This window comes from Notamacropus eugenii, chromosome 2 (genome assembly GCF_028372415.1).
Source record: "Notamacropus eugenii isolate mMacEug1 chromosome 2, mMacEug1.pri_v2, whole genome shotgun sequence".
NCBI lineage: Eukaryota > Metazoa > Chordata > Mammalia > Diprotodontia > Macropodidae > Notamacropus > Notamacropus eugenii.
The window spans coordinates 294,437,670-294,464,229 of NC_092873.1; the positions used below are offsets into that span (position 1 = coordinate 294,437,670).

Genomic DNA, 26,560 nt, shown 5'->3' on the forward strand with positions numbered 1-26,560 from the left:
GATGCACGCATTGCCAGAGCTAGCTCAGTGTTTGGGAGGTTCAGAAGGAAAGTATGGGAGAGAAGAGGTATTAGATTGATTACCAAACTGAAGGTGTCCAGAGCGGTTGTACTGACCTCATTACTGTATGCCTTTGAAGCCTGGACAGTATACCAGCACCATGCCAGGAAATGGAATCTTTTCCATTTTAATTTTCTTGGGAAGATTCTGAGGATCACCTGGCAGGATGAGGCATCAGACACCCAGGTCCTTAAATGCCAAACATTCACATTCTGTTTCAGAGAGCACAACTCTGATGGGCTGACCATGTTGTTTGAATGCAAAAATGTATGCTTGCCAAAAAGACTGTTTTATGGAGAACTCACACAGGGCAAGCATTCACATGGTGGTCAGAAGAAGCAACACAAGGAAACTCTCACGATTTCGCTTAAGAACTTTGAAATTGATTGTGTGATATGGGAGATATTGGCACAGGACTGCTCAGTGTGGCATGCCTACATCAGAGAAGGTACTGTGCTCTTTGAGCAAAGCAGAATCGAAACAGTTTAAAGGAAATAGAGAATGTGCAAATTTAGAATACCCACCTCAAATATTCACAAGAACTATTTATGCTTGACCTGTCATAGAGTATTCCGAGCTCCTATTGGCCTGATCAGTCACAGTCAGACACCACAAAACTTGACTCTAGCACAGTGATGTCATTTTGGTCCTCTTCGAGAACAAAGGACAACCAAATCTCAGCACAAAGCATACCCAACATGTTGTTGCTGTTTAGTCATTTAGTTGTGTCTGACTCTTCATGACCCCATTTGGGATTTGCCATTTCCTTCTCCAGTTTATTTTATGGATTAAGAAACAGTGTTAAATGACTTACCCAGCATCACATGATTAGTAAGTGCCTAAGGCTGGATTTGAACTTAGGTCCTCTTGCCTCCAGGGCTGACACTTTATCCATGGCTGCTTCCCAGTTGCCCCCACCTTACACATAGTAGCCACTTAACAAATGTTTATTGAATTGGCTCTGCACAAGGGGAAAAGGTCCAGGAGAAAAAGATGAGTCTAGGCATAGAGAGCTGGGCATACACAAGTCCCCTCTCTCATAGTGCCATAAGGAAATGAGAGTAAGAATCTCATCCCCCTGTTATACATCTTCTCATGTCTCTTCTTAGATACTCTTGGAAGAGTTTTCACTGTGGTCACCTACTAGTACTGTGCTGAATTACAATTGCTGCTTCACCTTTTCATTCAGGAAAGAGGTCCCTCAGGGATGAAGATAATAAGAATCAATGAATGAAACATCATTTATTAAGTGTTTACTATTCAGCCAGCACTGTGCTAAGCTCTGGGGACACAGATAGAAATTCACAGATGATCCTTGCCCTTGGTGGAGTAGATACAAACCAAGGTAATGGAAGCCAGACAAGGAATCTAGTTATAGGATTGATGGGCTATAGGGGAGGAGATGGACATACCCCCATCTAGGAAAAGTGGCAGAACTGATTTGACCACAGTTCTCAGTTTCCATAATTAGACAGTGGGAAAGTAGGCTGTGGAATAAAGTGGTTGGAGAGGAGGGAGGGAAATGAATGAAGCATGCCTAAGCTTTCCTTAAGTCATGGTCCAGGATAAGCCTCCATGATAAACAAAGTATCTATGATTTTGACAGTATTAAAAAAACTCTTGGTGTGCCAATGATTACCGCAATGTAAATGGAAAGAGCAGTCACCACAAAAAAAACTAAAAAATGAATGTTGTAAAATCAACAAGAACAAGTGTGACTCCAAAGAAGTTATGAGAAGACTCACACATCCCACTTCTTGGTAGAGATGGGTGGCCCATGAGGGTGGAACACTGCTTGCATTTTCAGGCTTTTTTTTGATGTATTGATTAGTTTTGCTTATTTACCCTTTCTTCTTTTTCTTCTTTACAACTATTAGTTGTTATAGGGGATGACTCTGTGGGAAGAGATGGGGAAGTGATGCTGGGGAATATTCTGAGGATATGAAAGACAAAAAATATTAATACAAATTTATTTTGAAAATAAATTTCATAACAAGCAGTATGGAAACTCCCTCTCTCACTGTAGATCTCACACTTTTTATGACTTGTCAGATGAGTCTTAGAAAGTTGTCTGAGGTCCACAGAGGTTAAATGACCTACCTAACCAACCAACCAATAAATCAATCAGCAAGTATTTAATATAAACCATTACAGTGTTAGCCAGGTTGTAAAGGGCTTTAAATGCCAAACAGAGGAGTCTGTATTTGATCTTAGAAGTAATAAGGAGACGCTAGACTTTACTGAGCAGAGGAATGACATGGGTAGACCTGGGCTTTAGAAAGATTGGTTTGGCAGCTGTGTGGAGGATAGATTGGTGAGGAGAGAGTCTCTAGGTGGCAAGAATAATTAATGAAAAAGTCTGGGTCAGAATTGATGGAGTTTTGAACTAGGATGGTAGCCTATGAATAGAAAAAGGGGAACAAATGTAAGAGATGTGGGGCAGAATTGGTAAAATTTGGCAACTGTTTGGATAAATGGAGTAAGGGAAGGTGAAGAATTGAGAATGATTCTGAGCTTGTAAACTTAAGTACCTAGAATGATAGTGCCAACCTCTACAGAAATAAGAACATCTAGAATAAGAGTTAGTTGAGGGGAAAGACAGCGAGTTCTGTCTCTTTATGTAAAGTTTGAGATGCCAAAGATATTCCAGTTTGAAATATCTGATGGGTGGTTAGTAATGTGAGATTGGAGCTTAGGAAAGAGACTAGATCTGAGAATCATTTAGAAAGAGATGATAAATAAACCCATGGTACCTTATGAGAATCAACTAGTTCACTGCTCAGAGATCTTATTTGAATTTTAGTCCTCTAGATTCCAAATTCAACATGGCAATGACCATGCTATGGTGCCTAAGAATAATACTTTTTTGTTCTCATCAGGTTTATATAGTGCTTTTAGGTTTACAAAGTACTTCATATTTATTATTTTATTTTGGTCCTCACAATAATCTCATGTGGTAGTTGCTACATTTTATTATTAAGTTGCTAGATTTTTATTATTAAGAAATATGAATTACAAAAAAAATTGTTATTATACATTTTATAGAAGAGGAAAAAATAATTTCCCCAGAGTCACACAGCTAGTAAAAGGCAAAGTCAGATTTGAACTCGGGTCTCCTAATTTCAAGTCCAGTGGATTTCTTTTCTCCTCTATGGAACAGCTGCCTGCAAGGCGAGGAGGGGAAGAAAGATGAGTAGGAAAGACAGAAGATTAAGACATTTAGAGCATTATAGGGAAAGGAGCACTTAGTAGATTCAGGTCCCACCTGTGGCACTAATTGGGAGTATGTTCCTGAGTAAATCATTTCTGCTCTCTGGACTCGGTTTTCTCAAGTATAAAATGGATGTGTTTGAAAGCATATTAGATTGGAAGTTAGAGGACTTGGATTTCAATTTCAGTCTTGCCATTTATTATCTGTGTAACTTTGGAAAAGGTCTTAAAAAAAGTCTTTCTTTTGTCTCAGTTTTTTCATCTGTAAAATGAAAGGGTTGGACATGATCGCTGAGGTCTTGCCTAACTCCGTGATCCTGTTGGATATGGAAAGTTAAGTGAGATTAGAGGTAGAATCTAAATTCCAGGAGAGCACAGGGAGCCAGACTTTGCCACATTCTTGGGATAAATTATTATGTCTGTGTCCCAGAAAGCAGCTCCATCAAATTTAGGAATCTAAGTTTAGGGAAACCTGGAATATCTAGGGTGTTTTTTTTTTTTTGAGCAAGGCTACTGTAATGGTCAAATCTGCTCTACTTCCTCCCTACCCTCCCCCAAGCTGAATTGGGTTGGAAATGACCTATTCAAAGCTGACTGGGAAAATCCTCAGGATGCCAGGCCAGTGGGCATGATTCCCAGCGTAGTAGGCAGATGCTATTTCTTTCTGCCATGGAAAATTACAGAAAGTATGGGTGCCTTGATAGCTTTGGAGGTAAGGGCCTGAATCTCCCTGGAGGAATGGGGTAGACTCAGGGAGTTTACTCCCTATAGAGATTCAAATGTTTGACATAATTCAGGATGAGAATAGAATAGTCTCCAAAAAGACAATGAGAGAGAAGGAGAGAAAAGGTAGAAAGTGTAAATCCAAAACATCTGCTCTGAGTGGGGACCGACCTCCAGCCACAGATTCCAAGGTCCTGCAACAAAGCCAGCGTGGAATGTGAAACTCAATCACTTGGTGGAGTAATGCCCTATGTACTTTTTCATTTTCCATCCCAGTTTTGGAGGCCCTGGGGATCTGTAACATACTGGAAAATCCCAGTTTCCCAAGAGGCTGTTTCAGATGCCAGTGGTTCAGTGGGTGGGTGAGTCAGGGTATTTATACCAGCTCCCTAAGACCCTTAGCAGAATCCGTAGAATGATGGAATTTTAGTCTTAGAATAGACATTACAGATCACTTAGTCTACTCCCAATCTTCCTTCCATTTTACAAGTGAAGTCCACAGAGGTGAAGAGACTCTATGCAGTTAACAACAACCATAAGAACAACTACATACCACTTTAAAGTTTTCAAAGTTTATATGTTTCCTCATTTGATCATTACAGCAACCATGGGAAGTAAGTACTGTTATTATCCCCATTTTACAGCTACAGAATCCAAGACTCACAGAGTTGACATGACTTGGCCAGGATCACACAGCTAATAGTCAGAAATACAAAAACTGTCCTCACCCTTAAGGAAATCCCATTCTCATGGGGGAGACAATGTGCAAATAACTATGCAATTCACAATTTACATTGTAGTAGGGCAAGTAGTAGGGCAAGAGCTGGGACTAGACCCCAGGTTACCCAGTGCCTTCCTGTCTATCCACTAGATGTTTGGACCAGATATCTGAATGATTGGTTCTTTTTCTATGAGTCTTCTACCCCTAGGAAGTATACTTCTCTGATAAATGACTTCTCTGCCATATAAAGCAATCGGATCCTCTAGCGGAGCCTTGATGGAAACGTAATGCTGGCCTTCTTGCCAAGAAGATTGGAGTTCAAAACCTGCCTTTGACATGTACTACCAATGCCTTTGTGTGTATCAATGAGATAAAGTGTGTAAATGTTTTGTAAACCTTACAGCATGATGGGAATAGAAAATTATTTTATATAATTATAATTTAATATAGGTATATTAATTAAAGGGCAGCTAAGTGGCACAGTGGATAGAGCACTGGGCTTGGAATCAGGAAGACTCCTCTTCCTGTGTTCAAATCTGGCCTCAGACACTTACTAGGTAAGTACTTATTCTTAGTCATGTTCTATAGATAAGGAAACTGAGGCCAAGAGAGGGTAAGCTCAATTAATATTTTGTTGTTGCTCAGTCATTTTAGTCACGTCTGACTCTTTGTGACCCCATTTGGGGTTTTCTTGACAGAGATACTGGAGTGGTTTGATATTTCCTTCTTCAGCTCATTTTATAGATGAGGAAACTGAGGCAAACCAAAGGTAAGTGACTTGTTCAGGATCACATAGCTAGTAAGTATCTGACGCCAGATTTAAACTCAGGAAGCTTGTCTTTCTGACCCCAGGGCTCCCACTCTGTCGTGCCTCTAGAAGCCCCTAATTATATAGTTATGCTGCATAAATATAATTGCTGGTGGTGGTGATGATGATGGTGGCAGTGAGCATCCTCCTCCTCCTCTTCATCAATCCTCCTCCTCATCAATCCTCCTCCTCATCAATCCTTATCATCCTCATCCTTATCAATCCTCATCATCCTCATCATCAATCAATCTTCATCATCATCATCATCATCCTACCTGTCATATTAAAGGCAGTGTAATGGTTTCAAATTGCCTTTTACAAGCCCAAGATGGAGAAAATATGGTTAGATAGACAACTGGTCTGTGAAAGATCTAGGATTTTGGTCTACTGCAAAGTCACTTATGAGTCAATAGTTTGATATGGCAGCCCCCAAAGCCAAGGTGACCCTAGCCTGCATTGATGGGTATAAATATCAAAATGAGGAAAGTGGTAATCCTATTGTGTTCTATCCTGATCAGAATCTTGTGTCAGTCCTGGATGGCACATTTGATAAACTGGAGAGTATCAAGAGCAGGGTAACCATGACAGAGGAGTACCTTAAGTCCATATGGAAAGAGGAAGGAACTGGGGAGGCTGAGGTTGGAAAACAGAGACTTGATAGAGTGTGGGGAAGTAATGCTAGCTGTTCTCAGATATTTGAAGGGTTTTCACGTAGAAGAAGGGTCAGATTTGTTCTATTTGGTCCCTTAAAGGCAGAACAAGGAACAGAGGGTAGAAGTTACAGAGAGAGAGATTTAGAATGGGCTGCCTTAGGAGGCAGTAGAATCTCTCTTTTTTTTTAAAAAAAAAATTACTCTTATTTTGAATCAATGTAATTGTATGCTTGTTATTTTGTATTAGTATGATTGTATTTTTTGGGTATTATTTGTAATTTATGTATATGTGTATTTGTTGAAGGTAGGAACTGTCTTCTTTGTCTGTGTTCAGTCTTTAAATGACCTGTTGTTTATGTTATAGGTTCTTGTTCAAATGATAAACTTTTCAAAGCTTGAAGCACTGTATACGTGCTAGTTGCTGCTGTTGCCGCTGTTGTTCTGGTATGAGTCGGACTAACTGACCTCTGAGACTCCTTCCAGCTCCGAATTTCTGTGTGATTTTGAGAGATTCTACAGTGAAAAGGACTCTGGCCTAGGAGTCAGGAAATCTGGCTTCCAGGCTCAGCTCTTCGGATAGCTATGTAATCTATGCTTTTTAATATCTGTGGTCATTACCCAGGGCTTGAAACGTTCCATCCACCCCAACACAAAACCCTGTTGAACAACTTTCTGTATCCTTAAAGTTTCAGACTGAGTCACTTCATTCGTGGAATCCTTCCCTGACAGCCCTCTTTAGAAGCAAGATCCCCTTCCTCTGCTTTCTGCACACTTTCTATCTGTCCATTAGATGAGTAGCTCCTCCATTAGATCCTTGAGGACACGAATAACCTTTTGACTCTTTTTGTAGCCCCAGTTCTTAGTACAGTGCCAGGCATGTGTAGTTGTTATTGTTTAGTCATTTTAGTTGTGTGTGACTCTTCATGATTCCATTTGGGGTTTTCTTGGCAAAGGTACTAAAGTGGTTTGCTGTTTTCTTCTGCAGCTCATTTTAGAGAAGAGGAACCGAGGCAAATAGGGTGACACAGGGTCACACAGCTAGTGTCTGAGGCCAAATTTGAACTCTGGAAGAGAAGTCTTCCTGACTTTAGGTACAGCATTCTATCCACTGTACCACCCAGCTGCCCACACCGGGTGCATAGTAGACACTTAATAAATGTTTATTGCCTGGTTGTTTTAAGGATCCACCATTCTCAAATCAAGAGTGACAATACAGCTTTCAGCAAAAATACCAAGGTAGAGTTCTGAAGACTGGCATCTCTAGGTGTGATGAATCTTGTCATCGATGACGTTTTCCCTCTCTGAGACTCAGATCCCTTCTCCATAAAACACTAACAATAATATTTGCTCTCTTTAAGGTGCTAGTGAAAGGAATCACGTTGAACTATTGTTATTTTGTATTAGTATGTTTGTTATTTTGTATCAATATGATCATATTGTTACTTGGTATCTGTGTCATTATATTACTTTTTTAGTATTAATTTGACTATATTTTTGTTATTTTGGATCAGTATGATTGTGACTTTGTATGAACACGATCATGTTATCGCTATTTTGTATCATTATGGTTATATGATTACTCTTTTGTGTTAATATGATATCACTATTATTTTGTATCAGTAAGATTACACTATTTTGTATCAGTATAATTGTATAGTTGCTACTTTGTACTACTATAATTGTATTATTGTTATTTTGTATTTGTAATTTATGTATATGTTTCCTTTTTCTTGTGATATGCATATTGACTGAAGGTAGGGACTGTCTTCTTTATCAGTGTCCAGTGCTTATTAGGTGTTCTGTTGAATAAATGATTGGAATTTAGTCAGTCAACTCACTTCACTTCCCAGAGATTCAGATTTCTTATCAAATATAAGAGCTGAACTAAATTCCTACTTTAAAATTCTATGATCCTTGATTATGTTGGATACCTTAGTCTGACCTCAATGAGTTGTTTTACTTCACTTCTCTTCATTTCACTTCAAACATTGTCTACTTAAGTTAGGCTCTGTGAAGGAGAAAGGAAGGAAATAAGCATTTATATATCACCTACTGTGTGCCAGGCACTGTGGTAAGTGCTTTACAAATATTACCTCACTCTGAGAACTCAACTTTTCATGACTCCATTTGGAATTTTCTTGGTGGAGATACTGGAGTGCCAGTTTTCTTTTCTAGCCCATTTTTAGAGATGTGGAACTGAGGCAAACAGGGTTAAGTGACTTGCCCAGGATCCTACAGCTAGTAAGTGCCTGAGGCCAGATTTGGATTCAGGAAGATGAGTTTTCCTGACTTCAGGCTGAGTCCTCTATCCATTGCAACCACCTAGCTGAGAACTACAAAGCTAAAAATGTAATATTTATCCATATGACATCAGTATGAATAAGTAAGCATCCTCTAATCTCATCAGTTAGATTTCCCTAGTGCAGAACTGAGTCAATAAGACTTTTTCCATCTTCCCTTTTCAATTCTCTTTGTACACTTATATACATTACTTTCTCCCAATCAAGAATTACATCTAGGTAGAAGGCATGCTGGGAAATATTTTACTCTTTTCTTCTAGGTTCTTAAAAAAAGTATACTCAACACACTTTTAAGTTTAATCTCTATCATTAACACTTTCTCCATCACTTTCTTAAGTCTAGACAATCAATAAAACAATAAAGCAGCCCATGAGGTATAACATTTGCTGCTTTCTGAGGTCTGAATACTTACATTCAAAATATAACAATTGACTTTTGAGATCTAGCTGAGCCAGCCAGCACTATAACATGAGAGCAGCCAGGCTGACCATTCATTTTTTTTTCAATTAAAAAATATTTTATTTTCCCCCACTTACATGTGAATAATTTTTAACATTCATTTAAAAGTTTTGTGTTCCAAATTTTCTTCCTCCTCCTTTCCCTTTCCTTCCCTGAGAGAGTAAGCAATCTGATATAAGTTATGTATCTAAAACATTTCCATATTAGTCATTTAGTGGAAAAAAACTTGAACAAAAAAATAAAGAAAGAAGGAAAGTGAAAAGCAGTATGCTTTGGTCTGCAATCAGACTCTGTCAGTTCTCTTTCTGGAGGCAGACAGCATTTTTCATTACAAGTTCTTTGGGATTGTCTTGGATCATTATACTGCTGAGAAGAGTTAAGTCTATCACTGTTGATCATTGTCTATCAAGTTAATCATTGTAGAATGCTGCTGTTACTGCTGATTCTGATCACCTCACTCTGCATCAGTTCATGCAAGTCTTTTTAGTTTTTTTCTGAAATCATCCTGCTCATCATTACTTACGGCACTGTACTAAGCAGTGGGAAAAGTCAAAAGACAATCTTTGCCTTCAAGGATCTTACAATCTCATAGTATTCTGTTATAGTCATATACAGAGTTGTCATTCTTGCTCTGTATGTGTCCATAGTGCCCAATTATGGGTTCTATATAGGAGGAAAAAGGGAAGAGAAAGGGAGAATTCTGAGCTAGAGTGGGTGAGGTGGGATTGGAGGGTCTGTGACAAAGTTAGAAAATAGGAAGATATGTGGTGAGAGTGGAAAGGGTCCGTGTAAGAATATTGTGAGAGAGAGGGGAGGAAAATTAACTATATGATATAGTGGAAATGGTATACTCTTACGTTTGGAAGACCTGGACTCTTCTTCTTACTGTCTGTAAGATACTGCAAATCACTTCTTTTCTCTGGACTTTGTTTTTCAATAAAATTAGCGTAGGGCTAGGTGATCTTTAAGGTTCCCCTTCTAATCTAATAGCATATGTACGGATAAGGGACACAGTGACCAGTAATTTCTCCTCTGCTCTGTATTTTCCCAGATCATCATTACCTATTCTCTGATAACAGACTCCCCCCTTCCTGATACCACACCTTTCATGAACTAATTCAATTCTGCTTTGTTTTAGGCTCTCAATTCCCTTGCTGCCTTGTCCAATCGCTACTCAAGCCTTGTCAAACCTCAATTTTGAGTGACTTTGACCATCTGCCTTCTTGATCTTGTGTGAGAGCTGCTGAATGGAGATGGAAGAATTCATGCAACCATGCTGCTTGGGTCCACTACAACCTGTTGTTATCTGCTCTCCATTGGGACCTCACCGCAGTAAGATGATTTTTCTATTTCTGCCTAATTTTCTATCCCACTCCTCAAAGAGCCTATTCTAAACCTTTCCTTCTTCAAGCCTCCAAAAATAACTCCCCAGCCTTTGTAGTTAAGGCTTTTACCCACTTGGCTTTTAAAAAAATGAAGCTGTTGTTCAGAATCCCCTCCCCTCACCTGCATTCTATAACTCCTCATCTCAGAGTCCCTTAACTTCACCTCACCCCCCACAGCCATCATTTCCTTCTTTCCTCTAGTCCAGAGGTGGGGAACCTGCAGTTTCTAGGCTACACATGACCATTTAGGTCCTTGGGTGTGGACTTTTGACCAAGTCCAAGTTTTACAGAACAAATCCTTTTATTAAGGGAATTCAGTCAAAGGGCTGCAACTGAGGACCTATAAGGTCCCATCTGGCCTCTAGGCCACAGGTTCCCCATCCCTGCTCTAGTCTGAGGTAAGTAGTTTAAAATATTTAATAGGCAGTGATCAAACTCAATGTGCCCAAAGCAGAACTCATCTTTACCTACAAACTCACCCCTCTTCTGAATTTCCCCATTTCCATTCAAGGAATCACCATCATCTCAGTCATTCAGGTTCATAATCTCAGTGTACCCTTAACTTCCTTATTCTCCTGTATCTCAGTTATTTAATCTGTTGCTGAATCTTGTTGCTTCCATAAACCATAACTTTTCTCATATAAATCTCTCCCTCTGCATTTACATAAGTACCACCCTAGTTTAGATTCTTATCGCCTCTCCCTTGGACTATTATAACAACTTCCTACTCATTCTGTGTATCTCAAACTCCTCCCTCCTCCAATCCATCCTCCACTCTCTGCCAAAGGGATTTCCCTAAACACAGGTCTGGTCATGTCTCTAAAGCTATAAAGATTCAGAAAAGTTGCAGATCTGTGTTGGTGGAGGGAATTTTCTTCCTGGGAGTTCTATGAAATCACAGATTATTCTCCTCCTCTCCTCTGCCCTCTGCTTGCCCCAATAAACTATAGCTATTGGCTTATCACAGCTTATATGTGAATGAGTCTCATCAGGTGACCAGGCTTGTCTGGCTCCTTTCTGTCTCCATGAATGGGCAGAGGCTTGAAACTCACCCTCAGAGGCAGGTTATGGTTTGGTGTAGATGTCAGATAGTCTCAGACAACAAGAACCCAGGGACCCCCTATTCTGGGAGAGAACAGAGATAGGTCTCTGTGTGGGCCTTGGCTTTGAAGAATGTACATGGTGTGTGTGTGTATGTGTGCGTGTGTGTGTGTGTGTGTGTGTGTGTGTGTGTGTATGTGTATGTGTATCTAGCAGTGGCTATGGGCTGTGCTTTTCACTCCAGGATTCTCTAACCTGTCTACCATGTTTTAAAACCCATTTTTATTAAATTTACAGTAAATGATTTATGGGGCTTTCCTGGAAGCTTCTCATTATGGAAAATCTTGTGCCGGCAGTTTGGTTCTGGTGTCTGGTTTGCTTGGGAGAGGTTGAGTCAGGCCTTATCCCAGTGGAAAGTTCCTGCCCCTGGGTCACTCCAGGGGAGTCACCATCTAGGCTGGAAGAACTGGGGCCTCCCTGAATCCTTGGGATGGGATTGGGGCTGTCCTAATGTCTGGGGCCCTGAGTGATCTCATATTCCCCACCTGGTTCCTGTCAGATCATCTTCCACGGGCACTGAAAATTTGTTTTGTATAATAACTTTTCACCATTGTTCTGTTTCTTGGAAAAAGCTGTAGGGCTCCTGGAGGATGGGAAAGTTACCCCAGTTATTAAAACCAATTTCATTGTTTTCCATGTATCTGAAAGAAATTAAGAGCTGTTCCACTGAAGGAAACAGACTGGCTCCAAGAAATGAACTTGATCATTAACTAACAACAGTAGAAACACAAAGGTCACGCAGAGGGGGCACATCTGGATACATATGTGTGGACCCCTTTAGACAGCCTAGAAGAATTAGAACTTTACCATGGGACTCATATAGTTGCCTTTCAGCTCCCCCTCCCCCAAGAAATCTCTCTATCTATGTCTCTCCATCTCTGTCTGTGTATGTGTGACTGACTCTCTTCTCTGTCTGTCTCCTTCCACCCCTTCCTCTTCTTTTAAACCCACACTATTCAATACACTCTTGGACTTAAACCTTATGTCTCAACCTAGAACTCTGGCCTTACTTATATTCAGGATTTCTATGTTGTTGAGGTTCAGGGGCACTCCCAAAATGTTGGGGTGCAGAATGTCAAGGAATAGATGTGTGAATCATGATGTCTTGAATGAATTTGTTCATACCACCTCCAAGTTAAATAAAGGCATTTATTGGGAATGATGCATCCAGCAGACTCTGTTTCTTATGGGAGGCCCAGTGGGCCTTGCTCCTCATGGGAGACAGGGTGCTTAGCCAGGTTAGGTGTCTGATCTATATACAGATAGATGGAATAGGGGGAAGGGGGAGCAGGAGAAGGGGGGGAATCAGGGTTCTGGAATGCCTGGGATATCAGGTAATCTGGAGTTTCTTTGTATGCATCCAGATAAGTAAGAAGAACAGGAAAACACAGGGGAAGAGCTGTTCTGGAATGTCAGGTAGTGGGGGTGCTTTGCGAATCATACAGATAGGTCCAAGGTGGGGACATCAATGCACAGTCTTCTTGAGCACTTTTCTGGGTGGTCACATCTTGCATTTTCTGTCATATCTCCACATTCTGCATCCTGTTTGCTCCAGCTGCTTCAAACACTCCTATCTGCCTCATCTATGGTATAGGGGCAGACAGATTAGGCACATGAGAATCAGCTTCCTAAACTCATTTGGAAGAGGTTCAGAGGTCATGGCTTCAGGGTCTTTGAAAAGAGCAAAAAGAAGAATGTGTGTGGGCTCCTGGTAGAGAGGCCCTGAAGTGAGGATCGAAAGTTAGCAATCTCCTTTTGGCCTATTTGGGTGAGTCTTAGCCATCCTTTAAACACCAACCTACTGCCCCTTGCCCATGCATATTCCTCTAAAGTGGCAGCAAAAGTAAAACCTGTTTTCCTGAAAACATTCTGAGAACAACTTTGTTTTTCAATGACAATTTAGATCCAGAACAATCTTAGAGATTATTTAGTCCAAACTCCACATTTTATAGGGGAGGAAATTGAGGTCTAGATAAGGCAATGAATTGTCCAAGGTCATTCAGTGAGTCTATGAGAATTTGTTTAGGTAAAAGACAGTCCCTACCCTCAAGGACCTCAATCTATCTGGGGAGACAATGTACAAAGATAACATATAAATATGTACGGGAGTAGGGAGGTATGGGGGTGGGGGTGTGTTGTACCCACACATACACATATATATAGATCTATGTCTGCACACATATGTGTGTATATATGCATGCATGTATGTATTATATTGAAGATATCCAATAGGCACTAGCATTAAGGAAGATTAGGAAAAGCTCCTTCCATAAAGTGGGATTTCAGCTGAGACTTGAAGGAAGCTAGGGAAACCAGGAGGTACAGGTGAGGAGGGAGAGAATTCCAGGCAGAGGGGACAGCCAATGAAAATGCTTGGAGTCAGGGGATGGAGTGTCTAGTTTTAAGAACAGCAAGGAAGATAATGTCCGTGGATTGCAGGGAACTGGGGGCTTTGTAGGACGTAGCTAGGTGGCAGCTTAGTGCAGAGAGTGCTGGGCCTGGAGTCAGGAAAACTCATCTTCCTGAGTTCAAATCTGACCCCAGATACTTTCTAGCTGTGTGACCCTGGGCAAGTCACTTATAACCCTGTTTGTTTTAGTTCCTCATCTATAAAATGAGCTGGAGAAGTAAATGGAAAACTTCTCTAGTATCTTTGCCAAGAACACTCCAAATTGGGTCATGAAGAGTTGGACATGACTGAAAATGCCTAAGCAACAATAATCATGTACATGCACGGAGATTTAGGTAAAGGCAGTTCTGCTGTAACAGTTGTTTTGAAAATGTGAATTTGTTCTAATGTAATTGATATATTAGGGGACAGTTTGACTATAACATGAATTTTACATTTGCCTGTGAGGGATTTTGCCATTTAAGAAAACTGCTCCATAGTAGAGGGGCCTAAATCAGGGGAGTGGCCTCCACCAAGGAGCTGAGGCAGGCACCACCAGGCTGTGATGGGGCCTGTGGGAAGAGAAGATGTTTGGTTCTAACTGGGGGAAAGCACTATAATGGTGGTCATTTTCCACCACCTACAATGTGGTAAGAGCTCCTTGGGGTGGGATTATGATACTGTAAGAATGGGGTGGGGATTGGTGGGGGGCTGGAGACACCCACCATGACAGACCTATAGTGAGCCAGCTCCCTGTAATTTCACCCTTAGCTGCCTCTGTGGAAATGGCCCCTGCCTAGGGGATCAGAGCACACCAGAATCATCCATTTGCTAGTCACTGGCAATCCCACTAATCCCCCTCACAGTTACGATCCCTTGTTGGGAGCTCCCCATGTTGTAGCTGCAGTGGCTTCCCTTGGGACTGAGTTTGAGGGTTGTCCCTGTAATTTCATTTTCCCCACAAGCCCTGTGGATTTTATTGCTTTTTTGTATAGCTCAGTGATTTTTAGGAACACATGTTGAGTTATAGCAGAACCACTTGTATATACAACACAGAAACATGGTGATTTGGCGAGAAAAATATTAGCAGCTGGCAGACCAAGTAAAGCATGGAGTGTGAGTTGAACCTTGAAAGAAATTAAAGTTTCTAAGAGATGAGAGTGAGTACCCAGGACCTCTCACTCTAAATCTATTGCTGTTTCAACTCTCTGAGTATGTCATATTATCACAAAGCATAGAGTTCTGGACTTGGATTGAGGATGACCTGATTTCAAATTCTGTCTCTGATACTTTACATAGCCCTTACTATGTGTGGGGTATTGTGCTAAGTGCTTTACAGATTAACTAATTTGATCCTCACCACAACCCTGTGAGGTAAGTGCTATTATTACTTCCATTTTACAGTTGAGGAAACAGAGAGACTCTAGGCAAATTACTTAACATTTTTGACCCTAAGTTTTCTCTTCTGTAAAACGAAGGGGCAAGGTGGTGCAGTGGAAAGAGTGCTAGGCCTGGAATCAGGAAGGTCTAAGTTCAAATTTGAGCTCAGATACTTACTAGCTGTGTGATCCTGGGTAAATCACTTTAATCCTGTTGGCCTCAGTTTCCTCATCTGTAAAAGGAGCTGGAGAAGGACACGGCAAACCATTCCAGTACCTTTGTCAAGAAAACTTTAAGTGGGGTCACATAAATTCACACATTTGAAAACAGTTAAATAGCAACAAAAATGTAATGGTCTGGAAGATTCCTTCTAGCTCTAAATCTATGAATCTATAATTTTATGACCTACCTGGGTTTCAGTTCCCTCATCTTTATGACAAAGCAGTTGAACTAGAGGATCTCTAAAGTCCCTTCCAGGTCTAAAATCCTGGAATTCTTTGATCCTATACTATTTTGACCAACTCTTTATTTTCCTTAAGTTTGGCCAAGTTCCTCTAACCCAATCATTTTACAAAGTTGAGATGTTCCCCCATGTTTGCCATATATAACAGTGCACCAGAGAGGCTCCTTCTGGGGTATGGTAGGACCCAAGAACTTAGTGACCAATGTGATAGGGTAGTATAAGTAAACTATGTTAACCAAATCTCACGTTAGTAGACGGAACCTCTCCATCTCTGACGGAGTGCCATATCAGTAACTACGTGACCAGGAAGACAGCTGACCATTTGCCATGGGTGTGTGTAGAGGTAACTCACCCTGCCTGCTAATCTGCTGAATACGTAGCTGTTCTCTTAATAGTGGATATTTACATAATGCTTCAAGTTTTACCAGGTACTTTCTTATATACGATTTAATTTGATTCTCTCAACAACTTAGTAAGACAGAGACAATTAGCCCTGGTTTTTTTTTTTTTAATAGCTGAAAAACCTGAAGCTCAGAAAGTGGTTTGCCCATGGTCACACAGTTAATTACTGTTGAAAGTCAGATTTTTATCCAGATCTCTAAAGACTCCAAGTCCAGATCACTTTATATTCCTTGCCTATAGTTTCTAGTTTAGTTGGAAATGCAATAATTCCATGTGTAGTTTCCCTCTTAGGTTTAGTACCCTGAGGGGTGCCTGATACATTTGGTTCTAGGAGCAACATTGTAACTAAGTCTTCCTGACACTGTATCTCATGAGTACTCTTGAATGGGTGTTAAAGTGTTCTTTTCATTTGGAAAGACTATTATGCCCTTACAGAGAGAGCTACAGATCCTTAACCTAGAATTGATATGGGAAGGGAATAAGCATTATAATAGCACCTACTATGTGCCAGTTCCTGTGCTAGGTGCTTTACAAATATTATTTCATTTGATATTCACAACAGTTCTGTGAGGTAGGTGCTGTTATCACCCCATTTTAGAGATAAGGAAACGGAGACAAAGAGAGGTTAAGTGATTTGCCCAGGGTCACACAGATAGTAAGTGTCTGAGGTTGAATTTGAACTCAGGTTTTCCTGATTTGAGACCCAGTGCTCTATTCACTGTGCCCCCTAGTTGTCTCTTGGACTGGTAGAAGCCTTTTCAGTTTTGACCTCTTAAGGTTATGACTCTGAGGTTTGTCACCTCCTGGGCAGGGGTGGAGAGGGTTTAGTGTCTCTTATTTGATAATTTTTCTTAGTTTAGAATTTGGTTCCCTCAGTGAAGGATCCTACCCTGACTTGTGGTGACTAAATCAGCACATTTCCTAGATTTCAGTTGGGTTTAATGCAAATGAGTAACTGGGGTAGAAAAGATAGTGAGATAATTTGTGCTTCAAGGACAAGGTCACTGACTCTGCTAGCATCTTCATATGGAATTTAGTTATTCTAAGCTTCAGAGTCCCTTGTTAGGTGTGGAAATGCTTCCTTTATGTTGGAAAGGACTTCACCCTTACATGTCTTTATATCTATCTTGGCCTCTTCAGCTTTGCTAAAATCTGATAGGGGTGCTGGCAAATGCATTTTACCATAGTATATATTGTACATTTAAGTTAAAAGGAAATTTGAAGTAAGGAAAAAGATTATTCCAATAGAGAAATATTCTAAGAAGGCTTCACCAAGAAGGTAATGTTGAACCTCAGTAGTAAGGGTAGCAATTCAATTCAATTTCAAATCAATATAGTATATGCCAATTACATGCATGATCCTGTACTAGACATTGGGGGAAATAAAAAGGATGAATAAAGGGAGGGGGAAAGGAGTGAGAACAAATATTCATTAAGCACCTACTATGTGTGAGGAATTGTGCTATGTGCTTTATACCTATTACCTTATTTGAATAAGTGAGAGTCCCTACTCTTCAGAGTTTATAGTTAATACCTTATCTTTTAGATAGTAGAGAGAGGAAAGAGCAAGATGGTATAGTCATTCTCTGTGTGGTATTTCTCATAGATGTAAACTATTACTTTTTTTACATTATTTTTAAATTTTTAATTAATTTTAATTATCACATTATTTTTGTTTGCAAGGCAGCATGAAGTAACAGAAAGAGTACTGGACTTGTGATCAGATATAGACTTGAGTGAAGAATCTAATACTTTGCTTAACTTTTCTCAGACTCAATTTCCTCTGCTATAAAATGAGGAACCATAGTACCTATACTACCAAACTCATAGGGTCATTGTGAGAAAAGTGCTTTGTAAACTTGAAAACCTTATAAAAATGTGGTGTTATTGTAATTACTAAAGGATTTGCCAAAAAAGGACACCCAGATTGTAAGAGCCAGGATGTAAACCCAGATCTCTTGACCATAAATCCAGTGATTTGCCCTTATACCTTTTAAAAAAATTCAACTAGTTTTTAAACTAATTCTCTAGGATTCTCCAAATATATCATCATATCATCTCCAGAGAGGGCTAGTTTTGTTTCCTCATTGCCTAGTCTAATTTCTTCATTTTTTTCTTCTTTTATTGCTATAACTATCATGCTTTCCCCTATACCATATTATAGAAACTGAGGCTCTCAGAACACTGAGGTAGTAAGTGGCAGAGCTGGGATTTGATTTCAGGTCCCTTGACTCCAAGGTCAGCATCTTTTTCATTGCATCAGATTGGTGAAAGGGATGTATGAGGAAGACTAGCACCTTTGGTGTGAGTGCTTATCAAACCCTTTTCAGGACTGCACATCCACCTTTGGTGTCCTTCTGTCACCCAACTCTACATGTGGCTCTAAGAAGCTGTAGCATGCTTAGCACATCTTGGTGAAGTTGTCTTTGCAGATGGGTTAAACCAGATTGAGGGTAATTGATAGGCCTCAAACCCATTGATGAATTTACCACAAACATGTGAAGACTTCTCTGGTAGAATGGATGGATGAGAACAGTTTTTTCCAGTGGCCATGAAGGTAGTTGAAGCCAGCACTGTGGAGCACTTAGAGCTTGGTCAGACATTGAAGATGTGAAGGTCATCCACTGTATCCCACGCCATCATCAGTCATCTTGACTTTTATGCTGCCAATGGACTTCAATAACTCTGGAAGAGTGATACTGATGAGTTTGTGCAACTCTGCCTCATTTATATCCAATTCGCCCAATGAGTCAAGATGTCACCTATGATGTCATTGGTTCCCTTCAAAAATAAAGGGATAAACAACAATCAGTGAGTGCATCCTTTAGGAGAGAGGATTCAAATTTAAGGGGGTGCTGAAGGGAATAAGTGAAACTCATCTGATGAATTTATCTGGCTTATCCAATGAACATAAGAAAGCATCTTGGAGGAGCTTTGGGGGCAATTCAAATAGTGGAATAGAAATTTATTGATGAGGAGTTATAAGGAACCATTGCTTAAGAGTGACTTTGCCATAGGTCCAGATGTCAAGATATCTCTCTTCATTGGTAACCACAAGTTACCACTTATGGCACCAAAAATAGTAGGTTTGGGAAGAATCCCCATCAGATGGCAGTGTCAACTGCTGTCCACCACGTTGGGAGTTTTTTCTTGGTAATCTCTTAAAGACCTTGTTTCTAGGTCATTTTTATTGACATAGACTAAGGGATCTAGCATTTGCACAGAGTCTTGTGAAGGGTGTATAAAATACTTTCCTTAGAATCACCCTATAAGGTAAGGTAGTATAAATATTAATGCGCAAGTATTACCATTTCCACTTTATAGATAAGAAAACTGAGGCATTAGGAGTTTAAGGAACTTGACCCAAAGCAGAACTTGACCCAAAGCAGACTAAGTCCTCTACAGTTTCTATTAGGCTACATTGTCTTTTAGCGTTGAAACTCAGGATTAAAGACTTGGGTCCTAACAGAGTGGCTCTCATTTATTGGAGGTCTTCTAGAGAACATGGATTGACTACTTGAGGATATTAAAAAGGAGACTCTTGTTCAAGAAGGTGTTAGACCAGATGGCTCTGAGGTTTCTTTGAACCCCATGATTCTGGCTCTTGATTAATCCAGTTTGGCATTTTGTATGGTATACTCTGCGTATAAGTTAAATAAAGTGACAATATACAACTTTGTTGTACTCTTTTTCCAATCTTAACCAATCAGTTGTTCCATATTTGGTTTACTGTTGCTTCTTGACCCACAAACAAGTTCCTCAGGAGAAAAGTAAGATGATCTGGTCCTACCATCTTTTTGAGGACTTCCTAGATTTTATTGTGATCCACACAAGTCAAAGACTTTAATGTTGCTGTTGTTAGTCTTTCATTCTCAAGGAGACCAATGATATCAAGACAGTGATGTCTTGACTTGCAAGTGAATTGGACTTAAGTGAGGTAGAGCTGTGTAAAGTCATCAGCTTCACTCTCTCTTTCAGAATCATTGGAGTACAGTGGCAAGAAATAGATCAAGATGACTAGCAAAGGTCCTTAATGAGGTGTGTGTGTGTGGGAGGGGGGCAAAGAAGAAGGAGGGAGAGAGACTGTGGCCTTTTTAAGTTTAAGATCTTTTCCCAGGCCTCAATTTCTCTGAAGCAGGGCCTATTCAATAATTGAAGGCTAGGTAAGAATAGGAGCAAAAGAAGGGCTAGTATTGATTTTTCATAAAAGAATCAATCAGGAAGGAGAAGACCCTCAGAGTTTCTGGCCAGAACAGAATTAATACTTATTTACGTGTGCTCTGAACCATCAAAACCCAAGACAGCTAAAGGTTTCAGTGTAGTCAATGAGGCAGAAAGAGATATTTTTCTGGAACTCACTAGCTTCCTCCATAATCCAGTGAATGTTGGCAATTTGGTCTCTAGTTCCTCTGCCTCTTCAAAAACCTGCATGCCATTCTGGTAATTCTTATTTCACATATTACTGAAGCCTAGCTTTGCAGAATCTTCAGAATCTTCTTGCTGGCATTGAAATGAGTGCAATTGTTAGGTGATTTGAATGTTCCTTGTCTTTGCCCCTCCTTAGGACTGGAACATAAATTGATCTTTTCCAATCCTGTGGCCACTGTTGGGTTTTCCAAATTTTCTGGCATGTTGAATGCAACACTTTAATAGCATCATCTTTTAGGGTTTTAAATAGCTTATACGGAATTTTGTCACCTCTGCTTATTGTTAGCAATGCTCCGTAAGTCCCACTTGACTTCACTCTTCAGGATGTGTGATTTTAGATTGGTAATCACACCATCATGGTTATTGGTGACATTAAGATCTTTCTCGTATAGTTCTGTGTATTCTTGCTACCTCTTCTTAATCTCTTCTATTTCTATTAAGTCACTACCATTTTTGTCTTTTATCATGCTCAGTTTTGCATGAAACATTCCCTTGATATCTCTTGAAGAGATTTTGACTTTCTCATTTTATTGTTTTCTTCCATTTTGTTGTACTGGTCATTTAAGAATACCTTGCTAATCTCTGGGATTCTATATTCAGCTGGGCATATCTTTTTCTTTTTCCTTTACTGTTCACTTCCTTCTTTCCTCAGCTATTTGTAAAGCCTCATCAGACAGTTTTCTTGCTCTTCTTTTTCTTTGGAATATTTTTTGTTGATGCCTCCCTTACAATGTCGCAAACCTCTGCCCACCGTTAGGCACTCTATCTACCAGCCTGATCTCTTAAGCTGATTCATCACCTCTACTTCATATTCATAAGGGAGATTCTTTAGGTCTGATGTTTTCCCCTACTTTCTTCAATTTAAGTCAGAATTTTGTAATAAGAAGGTCCTGGTCAGAGTCACAGAAAGTTGCAGGTCTTGTTTTTACTGACTGTATAGAGCTTTTCCACCTTTGACTAAAAGTGTATAATCAATTTGATTTCAATATTGGGCATCTGGTGATGTTAATGTGTAGAGACACCTTTTGGGTTGTTGAAAAAATATTTGCTATCACCAGTGAGTTATCTTGACAAAATACTATTATTCTTGGGGGAGGAGCCAAGATGGCAGAGTAGAAAGACACACATATGCTAGCTCTGAACCCACAGCCGATAAAATACCTGTAAAGAAGAACTCCCAACAAATTCTGGAGGAGCAGAAGCCACAGAACAATGGAGTGGAGGAGATTTCTGTTCCAGAGAGACCTGAAAAACTGACCCGAAAGGTCCTTCATGCACTGGACCTGGAGCAGAGCCCAGCCCTGCCTTGGCTGCGTGGTACTGAGAGGAGCAGATCCAAGCAGGCTTCAGGGACAGAATCTCCAGCGGCCAAGCAGGTCCCTCCACCCACAGGCAGCAAAGGTCAGTGAGAGGGGCTTTCTGGCTCACCAAGAGGGGAGCGGGGTGTGTCCATAACTCAGGCCCCCTTGGGAGGCAGCAGCAGAGGTGGCAGCAGACAAGGGCTCCCAAAGCAGGCAGGAGCTCAGATCCATTGTTGAAAGTCTCCACATAAACCCCCTGAGGGAACTGAGCCCCACCCCCACCTGAGCACCTAAACTTAATCTCAGACTGAATAGCAGCCTCTCCCCCACTGAAAACGCTGAGGCTGGGAAGCAGCATTTGAATCTCAGACCCCAAGCACTAGCTGGGTGGATCTGGAGGCGAGATGGGTGTGGAGAGGACACTCAGAAGTCAAGTAACTGGCTGGGAAAATGCCCAGAAAAGGGAAAAAAAAATAAGACCATAGAAGGTTACTTTCTTGGTGGACAGATATTCTTCCCTTCCTTTTGGATGAGGAAGAACAATGCTTACCATCAGGGAAAGACACAGAAATCAAGGCTTCTGTATCCCACACATCCAAAAATATATACCATGGGCTCAGGCCATGGAAGAGCTCAAAAAGGATTTTGAAAATCAAGTTAGAGAGGTGGAGGAAAACTGGGAAGAGAAATGAGAGAGATGCAAGAAAAGCATGAAAAGCAGGTCAACACCTTGTTAAAGCAGACCCCAAAAAATGCTGAAGAAAATAACACCTTGAAAAATAGGTTAACTCAATTGGCAAAAGAGGTTCAAAAAGCCAATGAGGAGAAGAAGGCTTTAAAAAGCAGAATTAGCCAAATGGAAAAGGAGGTTCAAAAGCTTACTGAGGAAAATAGTTCTTTCAAAATTAGAATGGAACAGATGGAGGCTAATGACTTTATGAGAAACCAAGAAATCACAAAACAAAACCAAAAGAATGAAAAAATGGAAGATAATGTGAAATATCTCATTGGAAAAACAACTGACCTGGAAAACAGATCCAGGAGAGACAATTTAAAAATTATGGGACTACCTGAAAGCCATGATCAAAAAAAGAGCCTAGACATCATCTTTCATGAAATTATCAAGGAAAACTGCCCTGAGATTTTAGAACCAGAGGGCAAAATAAGTATTCAAGGAATCCACAGATTACCACCTGAAAGAGATCCAAAAAGAGAAACTCCTAGGAACATTGTGGCCAAATTCCAGAGTTCCCAGGTCAAGGAGAAAATATTGCAAGCAGCTAGAAAGAAACAATTCAAGTATTGTGGAAATACAATCAAGATAACACAAGATCTAGCAGTTTCTACATTAAGGGATAGAAGGGCATGGAATATGATATTCCAGAAGTCAAAGGTACTAGGACTAAAACCAAGAATCACCTACCCAGCAAAACTGAGTATAATACTTCAGGGGGGAAAATGGTCTTTCAATGAAATCAAGGACTTTCAAGCATTCTTGATGAAAAGACCAGAGCTGAAAAGAAAATTTGACTTTTAAACACAAGAATGAAGAGAAGTATGAAAAGGTAAACAGCAAAGAGAAGTCATAAGGGGCTTACTAAAGTTGAACTGTTTACATTCCTACATGGAAAGACAATATTTGTAACTCTTGAAACTTTTCAGTATCTGGGTAGTGGGTGGGATTACACACACACACACACACACACACACACACACACACATACAGAGCACAGAGTGAATGGAATAGGATGGGATCATATCTTTAAAAAAATGAAATTAAGGAGTGAGAGAAATATATTGGGAGGAGAAAGGGAGAAATGGAATGGGGCAAATTATCTCTCATAAAAGATGCAAGCAAAAGACTTTTTAGTGGAGGGGAAAAGAGGGGAGGTGAGAGAAAAACATGAAGTTTACTCTCATCACATTCGACTAAAGGAAGGAATAAAATGCACACTCATTTTGGTATGAAAACCTATCTTACAATACAGGAAAGTGGGGGATAAGGGGATAAGCAGGGTGGGGGGGATGATGGAAGGGAGGGCAATGGGAGGAGGGAGCAATTTGAAGTCAGCACTCTTGGGGAGGGACAGGATCAAAAGAGAGAATAGAAGCAATGCGGGGCAGGATAGGATAGAGGGAGATATAGTTAGTCTTACACAACACGACTATTATGGAAGTCATTTGCAAAACTACACAGATATGGCATATAGTGAATTGCTTGCCTTTCAAAGGGAATGGGTGGAGAGGGAGGGATGAAGAGAAGTTGGAACTCAAAGTTTTAGTAACAACTGTCGAGTTCTGTTCTTGCTACTAGGAAATAAGAAATACAGGCAAAGGGGTATAGAAAGTTATCTGGCCCTACAGGACAAAAGAGAAGATGGGGACAAGGGAAGGCAGGGATGATAGAAGAGAGGGTAGATTGGTGATAGGGGCAATTAGAATGCTCGGTGTTTTGGGGTGGGGGAAGGGGATAAATGGGGAGAAAATTTGGAACCCAAAATTTTGTGAAAATGAATGTTAAAAGTTAAATAAATAAATTTAAAAAAACCCCACTATTACTCTCTACCTTGTTTCATGTTGTACTCCAAGGCCAAACTTGCTTGTTACTCCAGTTATCTTTTGATTCCTATTTTAGCATTCTTATCCCTTATGATGAATGCGACATCATTTTGGTGTTATTTCTAGAAAATGTCCTGGGTCCTCATTGAACTGATCAATTTTGGCCTCTTTGCCATCAGTTTTTGGAGCATAGACTTGTATTACTGCGATGCTGAATGATTTGTCTTGGACTCAAATAGGTTTAATTCAGTTATTTTTGAGATTATACCCCAGTTCTGTTTTTCTTACCTTTTTATCGACTATGAGGATTTCTCTATTTCTTCTGAGAGATTCTTACCCATAGTAGTATATGTAGTGATCAACTGAACTAAACTCACTCATTCCTATCTGTTTGAGTTCACTGACACCTACGATATCTGTGTTTAATCTTTCCATCTTTTGTCTGACCCTATCTAACTTACCTTGGTTCGTAGATCTTGCTTTCCAGGTTCCTATTCAGGATTGATCTTCAGAGCATCTGACTTTCCTTTTGCCACCAGACGCACCCACAACTGAGCTTTCTTTAGATTTTGGCCCAGTTACTTCATTAGTACTGGAGCTACTTGTAGCTGTTCTCCGCTCTTCCCTAGTAGTATGTTGGATACCTTCCAACCTGAGGGGCTCATCTTCTGTTGTCATATCTTTTATCATTTTAACACTGTCCGTGGATTTTCTTGGCAAAGATACTGGAGTGATTTACTATTTCCTTCTCCAGTGGATCATCTTTTGTCAGAACTCTCCATTATGACGTGTCTGTCTTGGGTGAGCCTGCCCAGCGTAGCTCATAGTTTCGTTGAGCTACGCAAGCCCCTTTGCTATGACATAGCAATAAATCTCTCTATAAATTCAAACTATCATTAGGGTTAGTATTATTTCTACTATTTGCATTTTATTTCACTGGCATAGAAGGCCTCCTTGCTCAGAGTTTTCTTTCTAGTTATATTTGCCTTGGGCTAATGGCAGGGTTTTACTGTTTCTCAAATATGTCTTTACTTGGGGAGTTGGGGGAAGAAGCTGAAGGGTGTCTAGGTTGAGGGAGAGATGAGACTGATTTGAGTATATATTGTTCTCTGTACTTAATCCACAGATAATTTACCGATGGATAATGGAGAGCAGTCTCTGTTAATTGACTCAAAGTAGGTGAGTTGTTCTCCCCACTAGAGGGTGCTTTTGCTGTGTACTATTCCCTCATACAAGACACTAATTTGTTTGATACCATTAAGGTACTGATTGTTTAATGCACCCTTGCTGTTGCAGAACAAAGCTGAAATACCGCATTTGCTGGGAGCTTCACAGAACAAATATATGTCCTGGTTCTTTTTCTGGGACAGTCTGAGGCAGAATTTTGAAACAGGCAAAGTTTTTGCCTTTTCAACCCACCTTTTATTTTGTCTTCATTTTGGTACCTTGTGCTCTTGACTCTGGTATGCAGGATTCTTGACTGAGGCATGGCATTCATGCCTTCTTCTCTGGTTATATTGGCCCTTTCCTGACTTTATTTATCTCATCAGAAGTTATTTGTTATAAATACCATTCCTTCACGGCCTGTCTTAATCTGAGAAACTAATGAGAGCTAGTGTTAATGGTTGATAATGACTTAAGGTGTCACCCCTTCCCATAATATTTGCATTTTAACTAGGGCCTTCAATGATTTAAAACAAAGGAGTAAAGAATGTGGGAATTTTAAGATTTCCTGTTATGGGAATATGATTCTATTCTTCCCCCTTCCCTTGCCCCATGGAAACATTTGTATTTTTAATCTGAAGTATGTGTTACCCAACTCCCTGAAAGAGCACTGGATTTGAGGTCAGGGGACCTACAATTGAATCCTGACTTTTATTTACTACCTGTGTTATGTTGAGTCAAGGTCCTTCTCTCCTTTGAGATTATTTTCTGACCTGTAAAAGTAGTGGATTGGGGTAGAGCCCCTCCCTTCCTTTCTTCCTTCCTTCCTTCCTTCCTTGCTTCCTTTCCTTCCTTCCTTCCTTCCTCCCTTCCTTCCTTCCTTGATTCCCTTCCTTCCTTCCTTCCTTCCTTCCTTCCTTCCTTCCTTCCTTCCTTCCTTCCTTCCTTCCTTCCTTCCTTCCTTCCTTCCTTCCTTCCTTCCTTCCTTCTTTTTTTCTTTCTACCCACCACAGTTTAGGAAGGGTATTTTTTTCTTTGCTAAATTTCTTTTTTT

At 40.2% G+C, this 26,560-nt stretch overlaps 1 long non-coding RNA gene across 2 annotated transcripts in view; it reads left to right on the plus strand.

The window, feature by feature from the left end:
- Positions 1–26,560, plus strand: part of LOC140527482 (uncharacterized) — a 52,366-nt gene that overhangs the window by 20,201 nt on the left and 5,605 nt on the right. Inside the window, exons 3-5 of one of the 2 annotated variants that reach the window (XR_011974810.1) lie at positions 5,413–5,483; positions 6,540–6,759; positions 10,073–10,266. This is a non-coding gene — a long non-coding RNA (uncharacterized lncRNA). Of the gene's footprint in view, positions 1–5,412; positions 5,484–6,539; positions 10,267–26,560 lie in introns of both variants that reach the window. The other variant, XR_011974809.1, reaches the window with a different exon arrangement.